Raw genomic sequence first — 24,885 nt, 5'->3', positions numbered from 1 at the left:
TCTCCCTCTGTCCTTAAGGGATAGCACAATGAATGATGGGAACCAGGCAAAGGGCACTCACTTGCCCTTTCCCCCTAGATAGCAGTGAGAATTGGGCCCAGCAAGAGGGAGAGAGATAAGATGATGGCGGACAGAGAGTGGAGGGAGGCTCCCATTGAAGGCATCTGACACAAGGGCCCCCCCAAAATCTGGAGCTGGCAGCCGTTGGGATCACTAAGAAACATACATGCCATATAAAGACACACAGAATGCATTTCCATTACTAAGAGGAATTAATTACCACTGCTAATTAGCTGCTTAGATTAGCACAGTTATTTCCATCAATGGAAGAGGGAAATAATTCTGTCCGTACATGTATAAACACATCTATAGAAAGCTTTCCAGTAGTGGTCACGAAAAAAATCCATTACATTCACCCATTACAGCAAACACAAAAAACAGTTTTGTTATGTCTTGAGGACTAACAAGATCTATTGTGGCATAAGGTTTCATGGAATAGCTCACTCTATTGGATACATGAAGTTTTGTCCTCAGTTGGAAAGGGTGGGTGGGGGTGGGGGTACACGCACACACATAGGGGTGCAGATAAAACAACAATAACAAGTGGGCCAAAAATTGTCTTGTGAACAACATGAACCATATCCAACCAGCAATTATTCTGCTATTGACTTTTAATCATTTCTGTATTTTTCTTGCTATACTGGGATTAGTGCAGATGAAAATGTATGAGCTGTTCAAAACCTTTCCCAGCAGAAATTCCCTTAGAAATACGTAAGAAAGACAATAAGCAAATATATATATATATATATATATAGTAAGTGAATATATCTGTAAGTGAAGAAAATTGGGCCTTATCATGGTACCCATTTAGTTACATATGTATATTCATTTGCACACAAACACAAACATACATATTTTAAACACACTGTACTAATGTACAAAATAAACATAATTACAGTAGCTCTTGCACGTAATGGAATGCTTTTTGTTCCACTGTTAATTGACTAAAAGGATTTGCAAATGCTGAATGGAAAACCTTTGGCATCAATATTTAATAAAGAACTGTAATAAGATGCTAATCATTTTATAAGATTAAGTAGCTAGATGGTGATAAGATGATTTAGGGCACAACTGCTGGTGCCTGGTGTGCTCTAATTAAATCCTGAACCAACGTTAAACCAAAGTTATGGACCAGGTTTAACCCAAAGGGGAAAACAGCATATAACTCTGGCTTGACCCTTTTTTCTTTATTCACGGTACCACGAGGACAGAAAGGGGGAAGGTTGAAGGACAGTCCTGGATTAACCAATTATGCTAAACAGTCTGTATGTGGCATTAAATCCCGGCACAGAAGAGAATGTTGCTGTGTACACACTTCAGCCTTTTAAGCGCTATGGTTTGGGGTTTTCAAAAAGCACTTCTTGTAGACATTGCTTTGCAAGTGTCCATACACGAACACTCTGCAGACAGCATGAGCAGGTGTTAAATCATTGCCACCTGTACACATGAAGGACATGTCCTCTGTGACCAGCATGCATTAGTTTCTTTGCTCCTTCCCCTTTCAATACCCACCACACTCCTTCTTTGTCCGCATACATTTACTGATACAGTGGTGCCTCGCAAGACGAAATTAATCCATTCCGCGAGTCTCTTCGTCTTGCGGTTTTTTCGTCTTGCGAAGCACGGCTATTAGCGGCTTAGCGGCTATTAACGGCTTAGCGGCTTTAAGAAAAAGGAAACAAACTCGCAAGAACTCGCAAGACGTTTCGTCTTGCGAAGCAAGCCCATAGGGAAATTCGTCTTGCGGAACGACTAAAAAAACGGAAAACTCTTTCGTCTAGCGAGTTTTTCGTCTTGTGAGGCATTCGTCTTGCGGGGCACCACTGTATACCGCAGGTCCAGTAGCACAGGCTGCTAAGGCTCACTTAGTAGGGCAGACCAACTTTTCATACCAAGTATTGTCTTATGATAGCAGCACATTCTAAGTTTATCTGCATGTACAGTTGTAATGGAGAGCACCGTATTTTTCGCTCTATAACACGCACCCGACCATAACACGCACATAGTTTTTAGAGGAGGAAAACAAGAAAAAAAATATTCTAAACGAAACAGTGGATGTATGATTTTTGTGGTTCATGCTGTGGCCACAGACATGTGATCTAACAGTGAGTTTGGAGCAGCCCAATGCAAAAATCCATGTGGATCCATGCTTTGTAACCACGTTTTTGCACCACTGCAGCCCCAGGCAACAGTGGGTGCTCTGATGGTGAATTTGGGGTGACCCAGTGCAAAAATCCAGAGGATCCATGTGCATCCGTGCTTTGTAACCACGTTTTAAGTGGGGAGGGAAGGAAAAGCACTCAAGGGACAAGGAGCACGTGTAGGGTGTGTGGAGAAGGATGCTGCTAATAATGCAGGCGAGGGGTTTAAGGGGAGAAGGAACACGCGTGGGCTGTGTGGAGAAGGATGCAGGAGAGGGGTTTAAGGGGAGAAGGAGCACGCGTGGGGTGGGTGGAGAAGCATGCTGCTAATAAAGAAGAGGGGTATAAGGGGAGAAGGCTCCTCTCCTCTCCCGCTTTGGTCCTTTAAAGCAAGCAGGCTCTGCTTTTCTCCCTCCTCCCCGCTCATCCCTGGCTTAGCGAGCTGAAAAACTTTGCTGCTATGTAGCGAGCTGAGTGGGGAGGAGAGAGGGACACAGAGCCTGCTTGCTTTAAAGGAACCAACCGGACAGGAGCTGCTTACACTCTGCTTACAGGAGCTTGCCACGGAGGAGGGAAGGAAGGGGAACCATGGATCCTCTGCTCACGACTGCAGCAGATCCCCCCCGCCACCCATAGGCATTTCCTCCATAACACGCACAGACATTTCCCCTTACTTTCTAGGAGGAAAAAAGTGAGTGTTGTGGTGCAAAAAAAAACGGTATATTGCAGTGCGCCTGGGCCTACTTTCATGCAGTTGGCAAGTAGGGGAGAAATTGGGCGGGGGGTGAGAGGGTGGAAGAGAGAGAGAAGACAGGTGGTAGAGAACGACCAAGACCAAGACCAAGAGAGAGAGAAGGGGGAGCCAACTCGCAACTCTGGCTTTGGCTTCATTCAACTCTGGCCACACCCACTGCAAGCAGGCAGCACTCGACACATTAGCCCCCTGATAAAATACATCACTTGACAGAAAAAAGGTCCATCTTCTCTGCCTTATAAGCTAGAGTAAGAGATGCGGCACCCTTCCCTTCCCTTCCTCCTGCCTGCCGCAGCATTCAGCTTGCACAATGGGGACTCACGCAGGAGCTAATTAAGCTCCAGGAAAAGGGTGAGGAAACCACTTGTCTGTTTTTCTCTCTTTCTCAGCAAGAGGGAGAAAGCTGCAGCCCCAGATCTTTTGTGAAAGCCCCCCATGCTCTCTCTTTAAAATAATAATAATAATAATAATAATAATAATAATAATAATAATTATTATTATTATTATTATTATTATTATTATTATTATTATTATTTTTCATCTGCTTGCAGGGCATCTGGGCACATTGCAAAGCATGGTGTTTGGGAGGCTCCTCCCACCCACCACCTCTGTTTGCCCAGAGGCATTTGTAAATTAGCATATGCAAATTTGTGTCATGGTTCTGTGCCCAAGTATATAGCAGTGCCCCAAAGGGAGAGGGTGACAGGAGAGGCAGGAGGGGGCCAGAAGGATGGGATTCAAGTCAGCTTTTCCACCAAGACTTCAGCAGGAATTGCTCCCAGTTTGAAACTGACAGGACTTTGCCATTGGATTCAACATCACTTTGAGCCCCGTGCAAACTGCCCTCTTTGCAGACTGGGTTGTTGCATGCACCACAGCACAAATAACCCAACCTTAAAAGATTAAAGGAAGTGGGGCCGACAGCACTGCGGCTCTTAGGACCAGCCCTACCATGACACAGAGTTAGGCAGCTGCCTCAGGCGGTAGATGCCCTGGGGGAGCGGCATCAAGGTGTTAGAGCACGTGGCCCTCCAGATGTTGTTGGGCCCTGACTCCCATCAGCCCCAGCCAGCACAGCCAATGGTCAGGAGGGATGTTGCAGTTCAGCAACATCTGGAGGGTGAGAGCTTGCCCACCCCAATGTTAGAGGACAGGTGTGTGTCTGTGTGTGTTAACTGGCCTGCTCTGTGCTGCCCTGAGCTAGCCTGCTGCTCTTGGTTGTGGTGAAGGACATTGCCTCATTGCCAGAGGTGAAATGAGATCCACCCGCCTGTCTCTAGTTGGCTTCTTCACATGGACTGAAGTGGGGTGCTCTCTTGTGCTTATCTGGTTGGTCCTAGCTTTCTTCTCCACTCAGGAACCCCACAGCAAGACTGCATGGCTTCTGATCATGGCTGGCCTCTGAATATTGCCTTTCAACCAGGACTGGGACCATCACCCAGACTAGAAATGCAGTAGAGCTGCACTTTGCATGGATCTCTGGAGAAGTCAATACATCTTTGAATAAGTGTTGCTAGAAATCGCAGGTAGGCAGAGTACTGTTGCCCTCACCCCCAGCTTTCAGCCTTCCCACTTGCATCTTGTCCGCCACGAGGATCCTGGTTCTTTTGGGTCTCGAAGTGTGCCTTCCATCAACAATGGACTGCCTGCGCCTGCACTTTCTGACACTGATTATCCCTGGCACAGAGGGGATCAACTTCTCCCTCCAATTGCACAGGTGAAGGAGCTGCTACAGTTTTATATCTGTATCCACTTTTTGATTGTAAACCACTTAGAAGCCATTTTGGCAAGTAAGTGGTATGTGCATCATCATCATCATCATCATCATCATCATCATCATCCAGATGAGCCAGGGTCCCTGCCGGTCCTCTGCTGCAGATGAGCCTTTTGTTGCTTCACCAGAGATGCTGGAGGTCTCCAAAGTAGCACTGGAGACAGGGGGCCCCCTTAAGATCTTCAGACTTTGTGTCACTGGGGTCTTCATTAGAGGTTGAGATACCCAGGGTGAAGGGCAGGTAGTAAATTAAAAAGAAATAAAGAAGGAGATCATCCCACATTCTCTTTTGAGTAGCCAGCCATGTGCACACTGTAGAACCCATAAGATCAGGTCTGCCACATGGACAACCAGGAGCCAGCATAGACCACCAGGAGTATCCTGCTGTCACTGGAAGCTGCAAGAGTGTTTCCGCAGTTTATACCACTTAGATGCCATCAGGAATATTCTGTCTCATAATCCTGAGAGCTCAACATCAAAAAAACGAAGATCATGGCCACTGGTCCCATCACCTCCTGGCAAATAGAAGGGGATGAAATGCAGACAGTGAGAGATTTTACTTTCTTGGGCTCCATGATCACTGCAGATGGTGACAGCAGCCACGAAATTAAAAGACGCCTGCTTCTTGGGAGAAAAGCAATGACAAACCTAGACAGCATCTTAAAAAGCAGAGACATCACCTTGCCAACAAAGGTCCGTATAGTTAAAGCTATGGTTTTCCTAGTAGTGATGTACGGAAGTGAGAGCTGGACCATAAAGAAGGCTGATCGCCAAAGAATTGATGCTTTTGAATTATGGTGCTGGAGGAGACTCTTGAGAGTCCCATGGACTGCAAGTAGATCAAACCTATCCATTCTGAAGGAAATCAGCCCTGAGTGCTCACTGGAAGGACAGATCCTGAAGCTGAGGCTCCAATCCTTTGGCCACCTCATGAGAAGAGAAGACTCCCTGGAAAAGACCCTGATGTTGGGAAAGATGGAGGGCACAAGGAGAAGGGGACGACAGAGGATGAGATGGTTGGACAGTGTTCTCGAAGCTACAAGCATGAGTTTGACTAAACTGCGGGAGGCAGTGGAAGACAGAAGTGCCTGGCGTGCTCTGGTCCATGGGGTCACGAAGAGTCGTACACAACTAAACAACAACAATCCTGAGAGAATTTTGAGTTGGAGATGAGTAATAAGAAATGCCCAGGGCAGCTCCATGGCCCCTTTGCTGTCATCTCCAGTGGTCTGTCTGGGTGTGTGCATGAATCAAAGTTAAGATTATGGAGCAATGGAGGATCTAACATGGTGCCGTCTAAATGTTTTGAACTGCAGCTGACATTAGTCCAAGCTACCATAGCCAATGGCCAGGAATGATGGGAGATGTAGTCCAACATCATATAGAAGACCACAGGTGGTGGAAGACTGGTCTAAGGAATTCAAGCATTCAGTGGAACTAAATAGACTTAAATCAAATAGCCTGACTCTCATGTAATTTATAGATTACTGACAGTAACCTCAGACCTAGCCACATTGCCTGTAAGTAAGTCACATTGATTTCAATGGGATTTTCAATTAGTGTGTTTAAGATCTAAGTGCCCATGTTTTAAAAGCATTCGTTAATGTCCAGTGTGACCTGAGTATACATTTTACCTACAAGAACAGCATAAAATCATTATGGAAAATTTAGCAATGTGTGATAGTATCGGGGCATTAATTTTAAATAGCTATTTGTAATACTGTGCTTGCAACATGCCTTGCTTGAGGCAATATGCTCCTATGCACTGCAAAATTATTAATTCTCATTAAACTGTAATGTTCCTCCTTGAAGTAGAGCTAATGATCTCTTCTTCTCCTAAATTAACGTTTAGCTGCTCACAATAAGTCCAGTTAATGCTCCTATATTGTTGAGACAAATAAAATTAAACTTTCTATATATATCAGTAGAATTTATTCTGCTTAACTAGTGCACAAACACTTAAGAATGTCTGAAAGGTTTAAAGATCTAAGATTAAAGATCCAAGCATGTGTTACTAAACACTGCAATCCCAACCACATTCTGTTGAAACAAGAGCCTGAGCAAATGACCCTGTTTGCATGTGGTCACTGTGCTTTTAGGTGCGTCATGTTTGTGCTGCCACATGTGGAGCCAGTTGTATGAATGCTGATGCCATATTCAGAAGCAAGCCAGAACAAGAAATTTTGGGAGAAGGATGAAGCATGTACAGAGCCATATGGCAGCCTCAACACAATTCACTTCAAATATACTTATTCTCCTCCAGGGTTAGGCCCTGGGGCAGCAGGAAGAAGGAAACATCAATTTCACAGCAGAAGCATGGCACTGATTGGCCAGCACCAGTGATGTCGCTAGGACACCTTCTCCAAAACCTTGAAAAAGTTTTGTACTTAAAAAACCCCAAACCCACTTTGTTAATAAAGTAGAAAAGCTATCATTGATTTATTATGCAGCTTAGGTCCAAGCTATCTGAAAGACTGTATTCCCTCATCCGAACCTACCTGGGTTTTGAGATCTCTGGGGGAGGCCCTTCTCTCAGTCCCACCAGCCTCACAGGCACGTTTTGTGGGGACATGGGTGAGGACCTTCTCAGTGGCTGCTCCCAGACTTCAGAACTCCCTCCCTAAAGAAGCTAGATTGGCTCTCTCTTTACTGTCTTTCTTGCTCTATAGGCCTTTGGGACTTGAATAGGATGGTGCCATGATATTCCTATTGTAATTATTGGTATGGTTTAAATAGATTTTATACATGTATATATTTTTAATTCTGTCAATGTCTAATTGTATTTTAATGCCTGATTTTTCTCTGTAGGTTGCCTTGAATCCCGTCAGGGGAAACATCAGGGTATAAATAAATATAGAATAATAATAATAATAAATTGCCTTATAAACCACCATCTCCATATAAATTTACATATAAGATAATTTAAAACAGTTAAAAGCAACAAATATGTTTAAAACAAAACAAAAACACTAACAAGTGGAGATTTGTGGTAAAGACACATTTATCTGGCTGGGAAAGCCTGTTGGAACAAAAATGTATTGGTTATTTCTGAAAAGTACAGATAGTGGGTGCCTGCTGCATTTTAAAAAAAAATTATTTATATATTTCAAAAGAATTTACAACATTTCCAGTTTACAATCACTTGGCTTTAGACTCCCCCCACCTCCATGGTTTCCCCAATTTACCAAATAATGCTGCACATTATGGTTATTCTATGCCTTATCTTCTCCACAATATTTTCAAATTTAAATTTTACTGCTGTTTTTACTCTAAGGCTACTTGCAATTATTTTTTAATAATCTACAAACATTTTCCAATTCTCCTTAAATTTTGCCTCAGCTTGATTTTTAATTTTACTTATTAAACTTGCCAATTTGGCATATTCCATTGATTTCAACTGCCAATCCTCTGGGTGCCTGTTGTACCTTGACAGGAATGTGATTCCACAGAACAGAGGCAGTCACAGGCTTCTGAGATTTTGGGAACTTGCAAGAGAAACTCTCCCGCAAACCAGAGTGATCTGGTCCTGGGCTGTATAGGGATTTATAGGCTAGTGCCGACTTGACCGGGTTGCAGATTTGCAGCCAGTGCAAATCCTGCAAGCAGAGGGTAAAACGCTGGTGGTAGTTTGCCCCCACAAGCAGACTAGCCTCCGCTCTCTGCACTAGCAATTCCCAGCAACTCTTAACTGTACCCAGAATTCTTAGAGGGAAAGAACGTGCTTTGAGTGTGCTCTAAAGGTATATAGTGTGTACACAGTTTAAATGATTCCAGTAGCAAACACAACACTTCATCTTGTTTGCGGTGATAGTTGCATGTGTTTAGCCAGCCACAAAGCAAATGTGCACAGGAAACTCCTTGCCAAACAGTTCAGTGAGGCACAGGGTAGAAAAAGAGGAAAGGGCAGAGGGGGGAAAGTCACGATCAGCTGCATTGTCCTCTACATAGCTGTGCTCTAAGGCAGGGAAAATGTGACAAGTTTGTTCTCTTCAAAGCAGATGTAAAAGCAAGAGGAGTTAGGCATAAAACTAGCCTCTAGAAACAAGTCCATTTGGGGTTCATAAAGAAGGTTACCATGTTGTAGGGGTTACAACTGAACTTCAAAAGTGCTCACCAAATCTATTTAGGTATTAAAGGCAAAGATCATACCACAGGATACTGTTATTCTGCTTTCTAGCCGTGAAAGCTATTTACAAAAGATGCTCAAAATAAAACTACACCCAAATCTAGCACAGGAACAGAAATTACAGGATCCATATATGTCCTTGTCCTTTACTAGTGACATATCAGTCAGCAGCTCCCACTGAGGTCCTCCAAGGATGGAGCTGGACAGCTGGATTTCTCTCGGCCCATGATGGAAACCAGTCTTCCTTTGCTGGCTGTTGCCACCAAGCTCCCACCAAGATCATCAGAGGCAAGGGAGTGGGGTTGAACAGCTGGATCTCACTCAGCCCAGAGTTGCCTGGTGTCACAAATGTGTGTATGGTTCAGCTAGGAGAATGAAGACTTGCTAATCCATGAAGCAGCCTATTAGCTCCCTTTTACAATGAACAAGTAGCTTTACGACACAGGTAGGCTACATCCTATAAAGGCTTGCTCCTTCAGCCTGTGAATTACAGTCAACTACTTGCTGTCCTGGGACGCGGGTGGTGCTGTGGGTTAAACCACAGAGCCTAAGACTTGCCAATCAGAAGGTCGCGGTTCGAATCCCTGTGATGGGATGAGCTCCTGTTGCTCGGTCCCTGCTCCTGCCCACCTAGCAGTTTGAAAGCACATCAAAGTGCAAGTAGATAAATGGGTACCACGCCGGTGGGAAGGTAAACGGCGTTTCCGTGCGCTGCTCTGGTTCGCCAGAAGCGGCTTAGTCATGCTGGCCACATGACCCGGAAGCTGTACGCTGGCTCCCTCGGCCAATAAAGCGAGATGAGCACCGCAACCCCAGAGTCGGCCATGACTGGACCTAATGGTCAAGGGTCCCTTTACCTTTACTTGCTGTCCTCGTGGTCCATACCTTTTAGGAGGAAGAGGGAGAGCTATAGGTAGGCTTAAACTGCCCCACAGATCATAAAGTTTGATTAGTTCAAATGCAATGTCAAGCTATGATTTTGCCCAAAGTATGGTTCGCAAACGAGATTTCAACAAGGTCTTAAATCCTGGCCTGATGGCAAATCATTATTTGTTGGAGGATGAGGTTGGTTCAGATGTTACAATGCATCGTGGGTTAGAACTGCATTACATCTGAAGACGCATCCCACTCTAGTCCTGCTCTGGCAGAGTCTGCATGAGGTTCTCAAATTTCCTCTGATGTGGACATGGCTTCAGTAGCCTTTAGACGTCATTCGTTTCATCCCCAGGAGGGGATGAAACACAAGCATAAAACACAACAAATCTCCCTTCTCTGTGACTAACAACGCAGCCTTTTCAAAATAAGCAAGGTAGGCTTAAGGATTCAGCAAGAATGGGCAACTTTGTGATGGGGCATGATTCCTGTGATTCAGCAGCCAAACTTGGTAGCTGCTTGGAAATCACTAAGGCTGTAAGTATTCCATTTCCTGACATGTTCTAGCAATAGGTGAAATTGCTTCAGCAGCTCTCAGCACCAAGGGGTTTTCAAACAAGCAAGACCAGCTGTGACATCAATTTGTCTCCAGTGGAAATAAACAAGTCTGCGGAGATAAACACACTGATTTAAATACCGAGTGAAAGTTGACAGCTAATTCTCACTCTCAGAAGATCAGGAGACAATGAAAGGAACACAAAAGAATTCATTTGGAGGCATAAAAGTTTAAATTCTCTCTCTTTCCCCCACAAACACACACATACACAGACGCACACTGCAAAATGTACTTGCGCTTCTTACGTTTCCATGCAATCATGAAACCGGAGAGTGCCAATTGACAAGCCTGTCCAATAAAAATGGGCAGTTCAATTCGCGGCCCAATTAAGCCAAAGAACTTGGATTTCGGCCAATGTAGCCCCATTGACTTGGATCAGACTGTAAATCAGACAACATACATCTGAAATATTTATGGCCTGAAAGTCCAATAAATTTAAAGACAACAGGAAAAAAATGAATAAATCTGTGGAAACTGTGGTGTAATGACAAATACTGCACAGGCAGAGAAACAGGCTATTGACATAAATGATTTCCAGATTATTCACTCGGCTCCATTATCAATGAGATCAAGCGGGACAGGGGCTTGGCAAGCCGAACTGCTGCTCCACCTCCATTCAAGAGCATTCATATATAAACAGTGCCCAATAAACCTTCAGTAGAATTTGCAAGAGTGAAGGCCTCTTCATAAGCAATTCTGCATGGGCAGGAGAAAGCATGCAGAATAAATGTGAATGGCTTTATATATTCTGCCGGCAGTTTTCCAGAACGTTCGTCATTACACATGCTGATGCCTGTCATATTCTTTTAGTACATTTTATAACCCACTTTTCCCTCCTCATGGAACTTCTGTGGTATCTAGTGACGGAGGAAGAAATCCAATTCCATTCACATTTAAAGGCAAACCTACCTATTTGGCACTTTCCAATATGATACAAAATACAAAACTGAAATGCAGCCATCCTTTGTGATTTGCACCTCTCCTAATTTTACAGTGCAGTTCTCCAGCCAAGCAATGTGTACAAAAATTACATATACTAGGGATAAGTATGGCTAAAAATACATATATTGGTGAAAATTACAAGAATGCACCATAATAGATTAAATTACTTTGCAAAAAAATGTGTGTATTAAGAGAAATTCACAATAAAATGCTGATGAATTTTCATGAAGACTTTTTTTAAAAAAATTGCAAACTGTTGTGGGAAACTGTGGAACTGAATTTAAGGATGGAAAAATGAGAATCTGAGAGAAATGGAAACGGACAGGTTTGCCTATCCCTAAGGGTCTGCAACTTGTACTACATATGATTTTAAGCAATGGTGCTTTTATTTATATAATCGTGGAGTACAATGGTACCTCTGGATATGAACGGGATCCATTCCGGAGCCCTGTTCGCATCCAGAAGCAAACGTAACTAGCGATGGCACTTCTATGCACGTTGCTTTTCGCCGCTTCTGCATGTGACATCATTTTGAGCGTCTGCGCATGCGCAAGAAGCGAAACCTGGAAGTAACGCACTCCGTTACTTCCGGGTTGCCGCGGAGCGCAACTCGAACGCGCTCAACCCGAGGTATGACTGTAAATGTAAATAGCACCAGGAATTAATGCACACAGAATCCAATCCTATGCATGATCATTCATAAGTAGGTTCCAGACTCTCCCAATATGTCAGCCATAGTTTTGGTTCCAACCCCTTGCACACTTACCTGGGAGTAAATCCCATTGGACTCAGTGGAACTTGCTTGTGAGCAAATATGCATGCCAGTTATATAAAACCTAATGATGTATCTGTATTACACACTGCCACAGAATAATGTACAGGCTTGACACTGTGTATGAATGTTTCCAAATTTGCTCTAGAAGAAAATGGGTGAAACCGAAAGCATAAGATACTATTATAGGTTTGGAGGGGGCAGATTCCCCTAAATTCCTGGGTGCCAGACTCCCCATAATTATTGGAATCAATAAAAGTTATAATTAATCAAGGTTTGATTAAACTGTGCCAAACACGGAAATTCCTGGGTTCAGCTTATGCTAAGAAGAGAGAGGCCTGTTTGAGTGTAAGTCATGAAGGAACAAAGCAAAGTAATGGCCCATCAAGGAAACTATCAGAAGGCAGGATTGCCAAGCAGGGGGGAGTGGGGTGCTAGTGGGAAGAAGCAAAGGCCACGTTTAGGGTTTCAACTTTGAATGATGTAGGCTGGGGGGGGGGAGGTCCTTGGAGTCGTTTGGGGAAGAACTCCATGTGAGATAGGGATGACAGGTGAAACTAAGAGTTGCAGAGGATAGTTTTTTGCTTCCCTTAAGGGCGAAGCCAGATCCTCATAGGATGTGTGAATGTTCTGCCATCCCTCCATCTAGGTGCAGGTTGTATATGTGTGTAAATAAAGCCATATATTATAAAGACGCCACAGTCTCTGCTGTGCCTAATTACTGAAGGAAACACAAACCCTGGGTAAGCACCTGAAACCCCAAGAATTTCACACTGCTTGGCTGTGGTCCTATATATACTTTCCTGGGAGAAACTAGCCCCACTGGGCCTTACTTCTGAGCAGTTACATATAGGTTGCAGTCCCATGCATACTTAAGTAAGACATACTGGGAGTAAGCTTCACTGAACATGGTGGGAGTTACTTCTGAAGAATCATAGGACTACAGTGTAAAAACTCAGCTTTCAAAACCTCCCATCTCTCGGTTTTTGTAGTGACTAATGAGCTTTGAGCCTTCGGCAGCTCTGAAAGAAGCAAACAAATATTCAGCATTTGCAATAGAAGACACACAGGTCTGTTATTAAGAGAATAATTTCTGGACCAGTATGACTCAGTGGATAAGAAATTATTCTCTAGGGAATGGTTCCATTGGTGTGTAAAAAAAGCAGCACAGAAGAGTTAAAGCACATTGCTACATAGAAATCACACTAGACTTTTGTGTGAAACCAGACAGGCAGCAGACACACTTCTCTCACTCAGAGCCACTTCCTGGAGACAGCCATCTTGCCTGTAATGTAACTGGCATTATCCACAAAAGCAACAGTATGGCTTCTGTCAGTCATTCATTCCCCAGAGGATCGTGCCATGTTCTACAATGTTCCAAAAAAAGATAATTTCATGCAGAATAAATTTTAAAAGTAAAACACACACACACATACACACCCAAATTCTTAACAGAAACCCTTCTGAAGCTGTTTTAGAGGTAATTAAAGACAGATTTCTGCTATGCAAATACTCTTTTGATGCAAAACAATGACCATAATCTGTTAGAGAGAAGGAAAAAGGTTGTCACAGCAACATCCAGTGTCTTTTTGTGGGAGTGAGAGGAGAGCCCAGTTCTGTGACAGAATGTCATTCACAGGACTTGGGTTTTTTTTGGCCTCTGCATGTAAATTTGAATAGGAGGATATGCATTTATGTGTTTCTTTCCAAACACTACACAGAAAGAGACCCTGCAAAATATTTCTTTTTCTGGGGGGACAGAACCTCAGTTTGCTATGTATTTTTTTACAAATATATATATTGGGGGGGGGGCAGCTGCCTGTCCCTGCCCCCCCCTTGGCCACGCCCATGCCCACTGTCAGACAAAGGGCTGGGGATCTGGAAAAGATTTTCCTACCACCACTGGGCAGTGTGGCAGGGTTTCTCTCCCTGGTAAAGGAGAGACTCCATAAGGGCTTCTGGGGGGGGGAGCCCTTATGGAGTCTCCTCACTCATTGTGGGGGCGGCAGAGGGATATTTCACCTCAGGTAGCAAAAAAACTCGGGTTGCCCCTGCTAACATCAATTTGTACGTTCACTGCACCAGGACTGATATCCGAAGTTGCAAGGGTTGCAGAATTTCATAATTCCTTTGGTTATTTTCTGTGTCCTAAATAATATTTACTTCCTCTCTTTCAGTAGCACAAACCTCAGATCCACCCTCACATTACAAGAGCAGGGCCCTTCTTAGACCACTTAGCTTGTACAGTGGTACCTCAGGTTACACACTGCGCTAACCCAGAAATAGCACCTCAGGTTAAGAACTTTGCTTCAGGATGAGAACAGAAATTGTGCTCTGGCGGTGCAACACCAGCAGGAGGCCCCATTAGCTAAAGTGGTGCTTCAGGTTAAGAACAGTTTCAGGTTAAGAATGGACCTCCGGAACGAATTAAGTACTTAACCAGAGGTACCACTGTATGCAAGAAGTCCCAGGTTCAGGTTCAGTCCCCAGCATCTCTACATTGGTTCACTTTAGACACTTGTCTAAAATCTGGCAGGACAGCCACTGCCAGTCAGCGTACTGTATACAATACTGAGCTAGGCAGGACCAATGGTCTGACTTGCCATAAGGCAGCATCTTATATTCCATAAAACAACAGCAAATTGCAGACATCTCTGCCATAAAGGAGCCCTGGAAGAATCCATTTGTACTACGGAAGGGAAAGTAACATACTCTCTGCATGTCTCAAATGGACTGCAGAAGCTGCAGCTGTCCCAATAAATCTCACATTATGGTCTGCCTATTTCATAAACGATGGCCATGTCCTCATCTCATCTAAATGAAGAGGTCAGAAACCCCTTTTTATTCAACTGTAAAACATTAACCTAAAGGGGAATGCATTTCACGGGCATAAGAGTTAATTATCCTGCACAGTCTCGAGAGCAAGCTGCAGTTCATATTAGTGTAACGGATCCATGTAAATCAACACACAGTTCACGTAAGAAACACCCCAAAATACATTAAATAATCATTCACATTGCCATAGCCTTCTGCCTGAACTGCTTGGCATGGGATCAGGCCAAAGAGATTGGAGGAACAGACAGATGAACAGCACAGAGCGGAACAGATGCACTACATTGATAAAAAAATGATGCCCAATTAACACACCACCTTTGAGAGTCTCAGCTCTCCGCACCTCACACAGAGAGGAATTATGCATGGGAGACTCCAGCTTAGGGCTTCCCTTCACATGATGCCTCTCCAAAATCTAAGGCAGAGCATCTTTCAGAAGCACTGTAAAGCTTACCTGTATGGGTTGCCTATGGGGAAACAGGTTAAGCTGGCAAAGAAGTAGGGTTTTCAATGCATTTGAAGTGTTATCTGGAATGGGCCAGAAACCTGTTAATTGGAAAATTTATTTATTTCTTGCTTCCCTATGACTGACTTTAAAAAAGAAGAAGAAGAAAAAAGCAGTCCAGTGCATAGTAAGAGCAAGCCCCATGCAACTCAGTTGAACATATTTGACTAAACAGGTATAAGGCAGTGCTGGAGACTGTCCACAGGGAAGCCGCAGAAAGAATGTAGCTGGTCAAGGGAGCTGTGGAATTATAGAATTGTGGGGTTGGGAGGGAACCTGAGGGTCATCTAGTCAAAGCCCCCGCAATGCAGGAAAATGCAGCTGTCCCAGATGGGGATCGAACCCGCAACCTTACCTGTATGGGTTGCCTTTGGGGAAACAGGTTAACGCACTACGCTCTAACCAACTACGCCCCAACCAACTGAGCTGACTCAAAAAGACTGAAAACCTCCAGTATAGTCCGCTCTCCATGGGTGAATCCTTTGCAGCCAAAATAGCAATGGCCACCCACATGAGGGACATACCAGCAGGCTTTGGGGGATCCTGAAGGTTTGCAGGTATACCAAAATATTTTGGGGGTGACTCTAAGGCAGGAATGTCCAAAGTCCATTTCGGGGGCCTAATCCAGCCAGTTGGTTTAATCCGGCCCCTATGGCAGTTTATTTCCTGGGGTAAAATCCTAAAAAAAACCTCAACAACTTCAATAAAAGGTCAACAACTTTGGTTGACCCTCCGGTTGACCCTCACGGCCCTTCACTTCCATCAAATCTTGCCTTCTTTGAAGAAAGTTTGGACACCACTGCTCTAAGGCAATGGTGTGGGGGGAATCCAAGGCAGAACAATGAAGACCAAGCATACTGTACTCTGTAACCACAAAATGCTGACTGAGTGGGGTAGAACAGAAAGCCGGAGGGGAAGAGTAATGGAATGGAGTCATCCAGGAAAGGGCTGACTAATATGATGAACGGGAGTAAGCTACACTGCAACATATAGTTGCAGGCTCCACTTGTATGTATCAGTGGAATATATAAAACAAAACCCCAAAAAGAACAGTTCGGTAAGAACAAAGAGAAGGATGGTACAGTGGTACCTCTGGTTACATATGCTTCAGGTTCCATACGCTTCAGGTTACAGACTCCACTAAACCAGAAATAGTACCTCGGGTTAAGAACTTTGCTTCAGGATGAGAACAGAAATTGTGCTCCGGCGGCGCAGCAGCAGCAGCAGGCCCCATTAGCTAGAGTGGTGCTTCAGGTTAAGAACAGTTTCAGGTTAAGTACAGACCTCCAGAATGAATTAAGTACTTAACCTGAGGTACCACTGTATAGGATACGATTCACTTTTTCCACAGGGGAGCCCTAGGATTGATGGGATTGGGCAAGGTCAACTCAACCAATACCTGCCTGGCAGGCTGGCAAACCAGAGGTATATTTTAACACTCAAGCAGCAGATTCTCAGGACTGTTCTGCCACCTGTGCAAGTTCCTTATACCTTGGAGGGATTTTAATCAAATACAAGAGGGCAATGTTAGTTTGGAAGAAGAGAAATGCTAGGGCTGAAGCCTATATGGAAATAATATATTCTGAACTAAGCCCTGTGGCTTTTAACCTCTGGTGTGTGGGACAAAGCTGCATTGTTCCTATTTATAAAGTGTATTCAACCCATGAGGGAACAATCCCTGCCCCAAGGAGTTTGCAATCTCCCAGCAGTAAACAAAAAGCACCTTACACATGTTCAGAGGCACTTCCCAGCCAGTTCGCAGGTACTGAGAAGAAATGTCCTGGTATATCCCAATGCCCAACATGGAATTTTAGGCTTGATAGAAAAATACACCAAGGAGTCAGTTTTTCAGAACTAAGCTAAGGTTGCTACTCTCCACCTCAGGATGTTTGCTGTCCTTTTATCAGTCTGATGCCAGGCAAACATTCAGCAGGTGCAGTTTCCCGTTGCCAAATCTTCAAGCTCCTACTGAATTGCTGCTTTCATATATCTGTTAGTGAGCAATGTTGGCAAGGGAGACATTCCGAAATGAAAGCCACATCTGCATTCTCTAGAGACCTAGACTTAACCAGGGACTCAACTTCCCAGAAAGATCCAGGTGATCTATGGCGCTGGATCAAGGTCAGAGTCTGCTGCCTGCAGACTAATATAGAACAAGTGGAAGGGATCATAGAAAGCCAGAATAAATAATCCGGGATATGCAATGGCGTCCTTATGACCAGGAATAATTTACTTAACAAGGACTGGCTAATTGTTCTGAGCAGACCAGGATAACGCATAGTGCAAAAAGTGTGCATGCACCACTGATTCCCTGTATTGTATTGTATTGTATTGTATTGTATTGTATTGTATTGTATTGTATTGTATTGTATTGTATTGTATTCTCTTTCTTTCTTAATTATCTCTAACATTCTGTTTGTCTTCCTGGCAAACTCCCTTGACTGCTGGCCAGGTTAGCTAGAGGGCAAGACCCTTGCTCTGACAGCATGCCACCCAGGGAGAGCCTGTGCCCTCAACAAACAGGGCAGTGCAACAACATCACAAGACAAGCAGCATCTCAGGTCCCTTTAGATTATCAGCCTAGGCAGACAGACAAGCACTGTCTCTACTATAGCTTATCTCCTAATAATAATAATTACTAATACTAATAATAATAATAGCTTATACTGTATTTGTCTACTGCTGGGCAGGGGGCATAAATGGGTTTACATCTGGAGTTCTACTGCAGATTTTAGCTAGATTCATGTTTTCATTCATTCTATCATTATTTCATTATATTGTTATCTGCATTTTATAATACATGCTGCTCTGGGTACTTTGAGCAGAGACTCAATTAATAAAATGAAAATCAGAATAATAATTTAGGCCAAATATATTAGAGAGGGAAGTTATTGCATTTTTCTCAAAATTTTCAGGATGCAGATATGCTATATTACACACATTGTGCTCAGCTGGGGATGAGCCACAGAAAGGGGCTGCTGGAATCGAGCAGCAGTCTGACAGGGAGGGAGCGAAGAAGCAAGAGAGGGGGCTGGAGGGGGAGAAGGGGCTTGTCTCAGGCTGGCAAGCTCTCCCTGTTGAATGCAGCTAGGGTGGTCAACTGTGCTGATTAACTCTGCTGGAGAGCTGCTGCCAATCAGAGATGGAAACACTAGGCTACATGGATCTCCATGGGTAGGCAAACTAAGGCCCGGGGGCCACATTCAGCCCAATCGCCTTCTAAATCCAGCCCACAGATGGTTTGGGAATCAGCGTGTTTTTACATGAGTAGAATGTGTCCTTTTATTTAAAATGCATCTCTGGGTTATTTGTGGGGCCTGCCTGGTGTTTTTACATGAGTAGAGTGTGTCCTTTTATTTAAAATGCATCTCTGGGTTAATTGTGGGGCATAGGAATTCATTCATTTCCCCCCCCCCAAAAAAATATAGTATGGCCCCCCACAAGGTCTGAGGGACAGTGGACCGGCCCCCTGCTGAAAAAGTTTGCTGAGGCTTCCTACAGAAAGTGTTATGGGACACAGGGCATGGCTTGAAAATAAAGGAGGCTGTCACCTTACTGAGCCTAAGCACCTAAGCAGGTCTAGGTCTGGTCTACCCCAGCATTGATTGGAGGGGACTTCTCTGGGGCCACATGTATGCCGTCTCGGGATCCTATGATGGAAGAAAAGTGGGGTACAAATGTAAGAAAATAAAAGAAGCATCAAGATTGATAATTTTGCTATGTACAGCCTTTTAGGTTTGGTTTTAATTTTAAGATGAAATGTCTGTTTCTCCTGATTCCTTTTTAAACAATCCACACACACAAAGGCAACGCTATGCAATGTTGTCTAGTGGAGTCTGTAAACAGAGAGAGTGAAACAATAGCTGTCCAAAGTGAGAACTTCCCCTATTCATGTTAATAGACTGTTAATTATGACCACTTAAATGCCCACAATGTTAACTATTTCACTGCTGACTCTCCTGCCAGAAACTGCCTGCATATTAGGACAATGTGGCTCATTAAACATTCCCATTATCTATAGATTATTTTAGCAGTACTGGTGTTTATTAATGTCCTTAATTAAAGATCAGTATAAAATCACCAAGTGCTGAATGTCATGTGGTTTGTGGTATGTGACAGGGCAGTGAAAGATTTTGTGGATTTACTAATAGATTCCCCCCCCCCCAGCAGTGGTGGAGGCAATAAAATTTAATTGCCTAATAAATATTATGTTTCTTACAGTGATATCTGGTATTAAATGGTAAGAGCCAACCTGGGATGAATAAAACAAACACAGAAAAGGGAGGAAATGCAGAATCTGCCCAGAGTTAAACTATAAAATACTTTTCCACATTTTCAGTCAGAAGGGATGCAGTGATGGGCATGAATCCTCAAATGGAGTACTTCCCGCATGTGCTTTGGTTGGGTGGTGTTCAGTGCTAGTCCTTACTCAGAGTAGACCTACTGAAGTTAATGGGCATTACTAAGAGGCTCATTAAGTTCAGTGGATAGACTCTGAATACAACCCTTTGAGCCGGGTTAAGAGGTAAGTGATATTTGAAATCCACCTCTGTCAAATTCACGGTGTGTCCATTTCACTTTAGTCATTGGTTATGGAAATTAATGCTCCAAATGAAATCTAATACACAAGGTCTCCACCTTCCTCTTTATAACAATTAATCTGGGAGAAATGGCAGTCCTGTGGTTTCATACACAAGATTGCTAAAGCAGATTATTATCCTCTCTGCACCCTTATGCATGTACTGTAAGGATTGCGGGGGACATATTAACCACCCTGCTTGTGTCAGGATGACAGGCTGTTCAAGGATTAATTAACCTGTACAACATGATCTTAAGAATGCAAAAAATATATTATTCTTCAAAGCCATATTTTCAGTCTCTTCACCCACAGAGTTGTCTCTTGGAAACAGACCAATGACACAGCATGGCTTACTAGGAAGGTACAGGCAATGTTTAGCAGGTTATGCATCTATTTATTTACTTATTGTAAGGAAACCGATCACTTATAAGCAGCAGCCAAGAAGATTAAAGCAGCAGTGAGAGCAGCTTCAAGTGCTAAGGTAGAACTGATTCACAGGTATTTTAAAAACTATAACTCAAACCACATTTCTGATGAAAAGGCATCCAAACCTCTTAAAGACTTAATCCCCCCACAAGCAATTTAGACTCTGAGCAATTTAGACTCGCTGCTGCTGCTGCTTGTTGCCGAAATATAAACACATGTTGTCCTTTGAATGCAGCCACTCTCTCTAGGATGATAGACGGATGGTACCTATTCGATATAATCCTTTTTTCTTTTTTTTTAAAGCTCTGCCCAGTGAAACACAATTCTGAAGGCAACATATCTTCTATCTGGGGGAAAAGATTTGCATATCACCACCCCTCCCCAAAACCTTGTGGGGGGTTTTCTACCATTAGTGTTCCTTAAAGGTATTGACACAAAGAATGAAAAATAGAACAGCTGTGGTTTTTTTAAAAGAGCGGCCAGGTGATCCGTATGGATGCTCTGCAATGTGAGGAGGGACAAAAATATCTGGGCCTAAGTGCTGGGTCTACACCGCCACTCTTGAGACACTCCCCGCCCCACACCACCACCACCCCTGAACAGTTACCATAGAGATTGTAGGAGCCACAAAGAGCTTTGGTCACATTACTGGCTGGGAGGGGGTCAATTTGTATGCATGAGCCCTGCTGGGAATGAAAGAATACAAAGGAGGGCAGGAGAGATAATAGAAAGGGGGGGAAGAGAGAGAGAAATGAAGAGAGATTATAAGGAGAAAAGAGGGAGAGGACTAAAGCAATTAAAAACAAAGGAGAGGTAGAGAGAGGCTGGTCGAGAAAGGAAGAGAAGAAAGGAGAGAGGGACTGAGAAAGAGAGAATGAATTCATCTTGTCAGATACAGCACCTCTTGTCACTCACTGACAGGAAATGCTGCCTCCCCAAGAGCTAATTCACAGGCAGTGGAAATGGGCAGAAACAGCAGGGGATGCCTCCATCACCTGACCTCACCAGAAAAACTGCATTGGGGAAGGGAAATGGCATGAAAGGGAGAGGCAGGGAAACTAATAAGAGAACCGGAAATGAAAGGGTGTCAATTGGTTTGCTATTAAGATGGTTTGGAGAGAATCAGGAAAATAATAGCATCCAGGGCCCTGTCAGGCTGGTTAACTAACACACACACACACACACACACTTTCAGCATTGGTTTTAGGGAATATGCAAGCTCAGAGCATGTATTAACCATTGTGTCATCTCTGGGTCTCTACAGCTAAGGACTGGGGTTAGTGTCCTACGGCGCTTGAAGATTGACCCAAATCCCAGAGGGATTTGAAACCGATCTATTCCTCATTATCATATTCATCAGCCCCCGTTACTCATTTGCAGAGTATAAATTGAATAAATCATCCTTTCGTTTCCAAGAAGTCATTACTATTTCATGGGAATAAATGCTATTAGCCCTTAGCATTTATATAGCACCTTTTAAATGTTCAAAGCGCTTTGCGTACATTATCACAGCAGCTTAATAAACTCCTGCAATTTGACATTATTTAAACTGCCTATTAAGCCAGCCAACACCATGGTTTGGGAGGTAGTTTGACTGCAGATAGGTTGGGTATAACCATTTTGCTTTGGCAATTAATATAATTACACAACAAAAACCAATTTAAAAATAGAGATGGGTACAACAGATAAAAACTGGCTGAACACGAGAGAAGAAACCACTAATATTTAATAACCAATTTTCTGACATATATTCTATATCAAATTAGATTAAGTTCTCCAGTGACCTGAACTATTCCAACCTCACACACGCAAATCAAGACTTACCAGAAACAAGCTGGTTGGATTTTCTTTTAACTTTTTGTCTTTGTGATCTAATTCTAACCACTTTTGCCAACCACCATTGGAAACTTGTTAGGAGCCTGGAATAATAATAAAAAAATCAGTATAAGAGGTTAAGAACATAAGCCATTAGCCAGTAAATCTTGGGCTCAAATTTGAGTTCTGCATGTGTTTACCGCATCTCCTTAAGCATGCTGTATCTCCCAAGCTCATAATCCTTCATTCATTCAATAGTTTGCCTAAGTGATGCAGAGAGCTGCACTGTAATGAATATAGCGCAAAACAAAATTATTTCTGGTTCCTTACAAAGCTATGAATCTTAATGTTGTTAAAAAGAAGATCAAATAAAGACTCACTGCTCACATAACTCAGTTTATTATATACAAGTGGTACTAATCAGCACAGGTAGTTGCATTATTCTGATAATTGTGCCCATTCTGCAAATATGAATAATAGCAGATATGGCTATTATATGTGGCTAACCATACCACTTACCTCCCTATCAATTAACAAAAGACCTTACAAACTCAGGTGTTGCACTGAGTCATGATAACCAAATGTGCATAGTCATTCTGAAAGAGCAGTGCCTAATACAGTGGTATCTTGGTTCTCAAACTTAATCCGTTCCGGAAGTCCATTCCAAAACCAAAGCGTTCCAGAACCAAGACGCGCTTTCCCATAGAAAGTAGTGCAAAATGGATTCATCCGTTCCAGACTTTTAAAAACAACCTCTAAAACAGCAATTTGACATGAATTTTACTATCTAACAAGACCATCGATCCATAAAATGAAAGCAATAAACAATGTACTGCAGTCACACAATCAATCAATCAGTAGCTGAATTGGGTTCCACGCAGTCACAAAAACAAAAAAAGAGCCACAAAAACGCAAAATAAACAGCAAAAGCAGACAGACTCAAAGCAGAAGTGTGGCACTCAAATCGGAAGTGTAACACTCAAAAAGGAGCGTGTTCGGCTTCTGAGAAAAGCTCACAGGCTGGAACACTTACTTCCAGGTTTGCAGTGTTTGGGTTTCAAGATGTTTGAGTACCAAGGCGTTTGAGAACCAAGGTATCACTGTATAGGCACCCTTGGTACCAATTTTGCAACCACTAAGCCACTATTCTTGCATGGATTTTTCATATCTTATACTATATATATATATATATATATATATATATATATATATATATATATATATTTGCTTTCGTAGATTTTCACGGGTACAGGAATGCAGGTTTTGGTGTCTTCGGGTGTCTTCCCGTGTAAGAGTTGGGGTGTCTAGGCGACGTTTCGACGAGGTCTCACTCGTCATCTTCAGGCTGGTGCTTTCGGCTTCTTGTTACTGGAACAGAGCAGGATCTCAGTGTTTGAGTTCCTATAAATACTGTTGAGGGGGTGTGGTGTATAGCCTCCAACGTTCTGGGCAGAGAGGAAGTTCCCAGGTTAGTGTGCCTTTTCTTCTTTTGTTCCTTAATTACTTGAGGGATATCTTGAGTGATTTCTTGAGTGATATTCTGAGTACCACTTAGGTGGGTCATTAAGTGTGGATTAGTTGCTAAAGCTTTCGTGTCTTGACCTCTTGAGCTTGTGAAGAGTTTTTCTGAGAAGATGGCTGTACTGCACTTAGTTGTGCTCTGGCTTGGCTTCGTGTATAGGGGCGAGCTGTGGTTTTGTGCCCTGTGCCAGCCAGATCTGTGTAGGGATTGCAGGGGGGTGCAGCATCCGGAGGTGCCACTATGGTTTGGCTACTGGATGGTGTCTGTAATTTATCTGTGGAGAGGGTCTGGGTTTGGGTCTGGTGTGGTTGATATCCCTCAAGTAATTAAGGAACAAAAGAAGAAAAGGCACACTAACCTGGGAACTTCCTCTCTGCCCAGAACGTTGGAGGCTATACACCACACCCCCTCAACAGTATTTATAGGAACTCAAACACTGAGATCCTGCTCTGTTCCAGTAACAAGAAGCCGAAAGCACCAGCCTGAAGATGACGAGTGAGACCTCGTCGAAACGTCGCCTAGACACCCCAACTCTTACACGGGAAGACACCCGAAGACACCAAAACCTGCATATATATATATATATATATATATATACACACACACACACACACACACACACACACACACACGATGTATCTCCTGGGGAGAGGGGAATAGGGGGATATGTTTGTGCTCTACACTACAGGAATCCCCTTCCCAAGGGGTTATGCAGGTGCTGTGTTCTACAGACTCCCTTTCCATAGTGCATTATCCTACCAAACTATGGCAGCCTGACAGGCTTCGAATGTCTATCTGTAGGGACTGGTGGCAGCAGTAAGTGACAAGGTCACTGGGGCAGCTGGGGCGGGGTCCCATGGTGTCATCTTGCGTTGTGTGTGTGTGGTGATGAAGGGGTGTGTTCCCGTCACCATCATGTCATTGTCTTCCTATATGTGGGGGGCATGTGGCCATCATCACTGGCCCAGTGCCCAACTGGTGGGCTTTGGTGATGTTTCTAGGGATGCTGTGGGCATGTCTGCTATGTTTACAACATTTTTGTTTCTTTTATTTGTTCATTTCCCCCTTCTGAGTTGACTATGTGTAAGGTACAGTGGCTATTCCACTGGTATAGAAATGGTGTATAAGGCTACCGATAACATTTATGC

At 43.4% G+C, this 24,885-nt stretch overlaps 1 long non-coding RNA gene across 1 annotated transcript in view; it reads right to left on the bottom strand.

Moving 5' to 3' along the window:
• LOC310689699 overlaps positions 1-24,885 on the bottom strand; it is a 40,301-nt gene that overhangs the window by 6,000 nt on the left and 9,416 nt on the right. The window contains exons 4-6 of the long non-coding RNA XR_014517587.1: positions 22,225-22,319; positions 18,947-19,045; positions 15,345-15,436 (exon numbers count right to left, since the gene is read on the bottom strand). This is a non-coding gene — a long non-coding RNA (uncharacterized lncRNA). The remainder of the gene's footprint in view (positions 1-15,344; positions 15,437-18,946; positions 19,046-22,224; positions 22,320-24,885) is intronic.

The sequence above is a fragment of the Podarcis liolepis genome (assembly GCF_965112155.1).
Source record: "Podarcis liolepis genome assembly, chromosome: 12".
Taxonomy (NCBI): domain Eukaryota; kingdom Metazoa; phylum Chordata; class Lepidosauria; order Squamata; family Lacertidae; genus Podarcis; species Podarcis liolepis.
The sequence above is the reverse complement of the archived record's forward strand: the minus strand, read 5'-3'. Positions and strand labels throughout refer to the sequence as shown.